The sequence below is a fragment of the Gadus macrocephalus genome, chromosome 13 (genome assembly GCF_031168955.1).
Source record: "Gadus macrocephalus chromosome 13, ASM3116895v1".
Taxonomy (NCBI): Eukaryota; Metazoa; Chordata; class Actinopteri; order Gadiformes; family Gadidae; genus Gadus; species Gadus macrocephalus.
In genome coordinates, this window is record NC_082394.1 from 3,263,233 (window position 1) to 3,267,521 (window position 4,289).

Below are 4,289 nucleotides of genomic sequence, written 5' to 3' on the forward strand. Positions count from 1 at the left end.
ACGACATGCTCAGGAATCAAAGCGAGGCTCAGCCGTGGTGTTGTTGTTTCCTCTCCAGAAGCCATTGCGAGCGTGTCCACACCGCAATCAATGAAGGCTCTCAGAGACCAGCCACCGCTTAGCGGTTCAATCGGGATGGTTCCGGAACAGATCCGCCCGGGTCACGAGGAGCGCGGAGAGGTCGCGGAACGTCCTCGCGGGAACCCGTCAAACCCACGCGACGCGGCTTGTGTGGGCTCCCTGCTGAACCGGAACCGACCGGGGATGACATAACAGGCGCCGCTGTGCGCAGGGAGCCGGGGCTCAGAACAATAATGTTGCATCCTGGGACGCGACAATGGAGCCTCGTCGACACTGTGTGCCCACGACGACGACGACCATAATAGAGCGCGCTCATTTCATCCGCGCCGCGACGCCCACTGGCTACGGGGCTTACAGGAATATGGCAAAATATTACCCTCACATATCATGCCCACAACGATGGGACGTCCAAGTCTTCATTATAAGCCCCCCCATGTTTCCGAGCGCGCACGCCCACGCCTCTAGCCGCGGGGCTAGCGGTAGCCTCGTTCACAGCCGGCGACGTCGGAGCGGGTTTTCCATCCTTATTGCCGAGGGGTGTCCCGATTCGAATCACGGTCGCGCTAACTCAAGTGCGCAGGACTCGCTCGCTTCAGGTGGGACCCGCGTGACCCCCCCCGGTGACGGACGTCGCGCACGTCACCCGGGGTCGACTTATTATCCTCCTCATCGTCCTCTTCGGTCGGCAACACGTCCCAACAGCGAGTGTATGTACAGGGGTATTACTTTAGCGCAGCTCTCGACTTACGGCGGGATCTCTTCACGGAGGTCGAAGTGCGGAGGCAGGGAGGCCCGGGACAGGAGCGCTCGCTGTTCATCTCCACCCAGAGCTCCGCTTCCTCTCGTCTTCCTTCTCGTCGTATTTGAATAATTGAACGTCATTTATATTCATGAAGTCCTTTAAAGGCGCCCCCTAATGTTATGACTGCCCATTTGTAGCAATGCTGTGTAATCATCCTCATCCAATAGTGTAGGGAGAGAGAGAGAGAGATGGAGAATCAGGGAGAGAGAGAGAGAGAGAGAGAGAGAGAGAGAGAGAGAGAGAGAGAGAGAGAGAGAGAGAGAGAGATGGAGAATCAAAGGGAGAGGGAGAATCAGAGAGAGAGCGAGAGAGATGGAGAGAGAGAGAGAGGAGAGGGAGAGAGATGGAGAATTAGAGATGGAGAATCAGAGAGAGAGAGAGAAAGATGGAGGGAGAGAGAGAGAGAGAGAGAGAGGGAGAGGGAGAATCAGAGAGAGGGAGATGGGGAGAGAGAGAGAGGGAGAGGGAGATGGGGAGAGAGAGAGAGGGAGATGGGGAGAGAGAGAGAGATGGAGAGACAGAGAGAGAGGGGGGGAGAGGGAGAGAGAGAGAGAGACAGAACGAGAGAGAGAGAGAGAAAGAGAGAGACAGAGAGAGAGACAGAGAGAGAGAGAGAGAGAGACAGAGAGAGACAGAGAGAGACAGAGAGAGAGAGAGAGAGAGAGAGAGAGAGAGAGAGAGAGAGAGAGAGAGAGAGAGAGAGAGAGAGAGAGAGAGAGAGACACAGAGAGAGACAGAGAGAGACAGAATGAGAGAGTGAGAAGAGACAGAGAGAGAGTGAGAGAGGCATTAGTCTGTTTAAGTGAATTGACTCCAAACAAGGCATAGCTTGTTAGATACATTTAGGGGAGTAGATGCATGACAACATTTTGCTCGGTTGAAGATGTAAAATATGAATTCCTGTTAAACATATTATATTGATTGTTGCTAATCAACACATCAAAACTAATAGGTTAGGAGACACTTTGAGTCTCAGGACGCACACATGGCTCAACCTGGGCTCAAAAATCCAAAGGATGTTCTCCAGCTCAAATGCGGTGGATGCGCTGTTGCTTTAAGTAAAGGGTAGTCTGGTGTCCCCGGGGCCCAGAGGGTCTCCGACCTCTCCAGCGGGATCAGAGTGCTCTGGATCAATGAGAAGCACTCGTGCTGCCCACACGCCGCTCCTCTGCCTTCCCCTGCAGTCGCCCCGCTCAGTTTGATCCATCACTCTGGCTCCAAACGGGGTTAGATTTAGGTTTCTCTGCGGCAAACCTTGGCAATATCCGGCACACTATCCGTTTGCTGAAGTCTTCTCCTTATCCTGAAAACATGTGCCGTTGGCCAAGGTATAATGCGAACGATTAATAAGTAATAGTAGGGATAATAGATAATACCCTACTCCACTATCCAAACTTATTGCGTTTTGTGTATTATATTGGCTGCAGCCAGCAAACACACCAAATCTATTTACAGGTTGTTATTTTGAGAGATACATGTCATTACTGAGCAGGTGGTGGATGAGTTGCCTTCAGGTAGACAGCTGACATTGGGGGTTATACAATATTTTCTATGCTTTCTCACAGATAGTCTTCCTTTTTAAATCGAGAGTTTGTCTTTTCTCACAGATATCCTTCCTTTAAATCTCAAGCATTATTATTTTCTACTTTTCTCTCCAGATGGCCTTTTAAACCTCAAGTGTTACCCATCGACTACGCTCCTGGTGTAGGTTGCACCAGCAGAACGTAAGGTCCCACTTAGGCTACGTTGAACGTAAATCACCCAAACGTTCGACTTTACACTCTACTAAGAAAATAGCAGTTGCACCAAGCAGATAGTTTCAACGTAACACTAGTTAGTTCGATCCATTTCTTTATTATGATGATGTTGAATTATGTGCGCGATTTCGGTTCTGCCGGGCGGAATATTATATTTATTTATTTATTATAAAATCCGCCATCAAATAGCTTAACCTCACGCCTATACCGTCCAAGCAAATTTTAGAGAATAAATGACTGAAACTGTTTTGTTTGCCCTCTCATTTGGGTGCTAACGCGTCTTCACTCGGATAAGGTGGAAACTTGCCGGTATTTCCTGTTTACATTGTTAGCTCAGCTGTCAATGATTGGCTTGAAATTACCTAAACGTCATTAAAAGCGAGACTGGTACAATTTATGCACTACTAGTAACGTTACAACTTAAGTTATGGTGGTGCAACCAAAATGTAGCCTTTAGTTTGACACTAGCTACGTCGAGCGTAGGGTTAAGGCGGACTTTACACCCAAACTTATGATCGGCTTTACGTTCTGCGGTGCAACCGACTGCAGGTGTTGGTTGGGATACGTACTGACAAGTGCATCGTGAGGTATTAGAATACACACAGGAACACATTGTCGATTCTAGATTCGGAAATGCACTGCAGTTCATCTTTGTTCACTCTTCCGAACAACCGCGGCACATCACGGCAGACGGGGCTGGCGGTGTCTGTCTCTAAAAGGCGCCGCCGCGCTGTAGACACGCCTGGGATGGCCTCTCGATCCGACGGCATCTGAGGCAGAGTCGCTCGTTCGTCAAGGACGGCTTTTGAGACGGTTTAATGTCAACAGCCGCTCTCCTCTAGAGAAACACTGATGAGAGACGGAGCTAAGCCAAATTGACTCTTCAAACCCATTGAAATGTGTCTAGACCGGGGATAGAAAAAAACGCCCCTGATAGCGAGACGCATCGCGGCACCTCTCCCGCGGCACGGAGGAGCGGGTTGTTTAAATCTCCCGAGGATGAGCGAGGTAAACACTGCGTCCCTGTATTACAGTTTCCATAGCACTGAGCCCGGCGTTGAGATCCAGCGATTTTGAATACACAGACGCACGCAGAAAGTGCTTCTGGATGGTTCTACACGGGGCCTGTGAGCCAGTGTGTCCCGCTGAATGGGTTATTGTGAGTCTGCCGAGGGCTGCTCACGCCAAGGTAGGAGGACAACAGTAGAGAAGGATGACGACGGTCTGAAACCCGATCGTCCCGTTTGCTGTAGGAACGTGTTTACATGGAGTAGCTACTAACACTCCTGCTGAGGGGGGGGGGGGGGGGTCGTTGGCTTTAAGTCCACTGTGCGTTATTTATGCTGTATCTGTACTTCTACTGTCTCTTTCTATCTCTCTCTCCTTCTCCCCCTGTCCCTGTCTCTCTCTATCTCTCTCTCCCTCTCTCTCTCTCTCTGTGTGTGTGTGTGTGTGTGTGTGTGTGTGTGTGTGTGTGTGTGTGTGTGTGTGTGTGCGTGTGCGTGTGTGTCTCTCTCTCTCTAACCCCCACAAGAGAACTAGCAAATAAAGCGAGCATGATAAAGGAAAATCGCTGAAACTATATTAAAGTAAATATCTCTGGTGTTTGTTTGATTTGGTTTCCTGGTAAACAGCAACAGTAGCTGGGG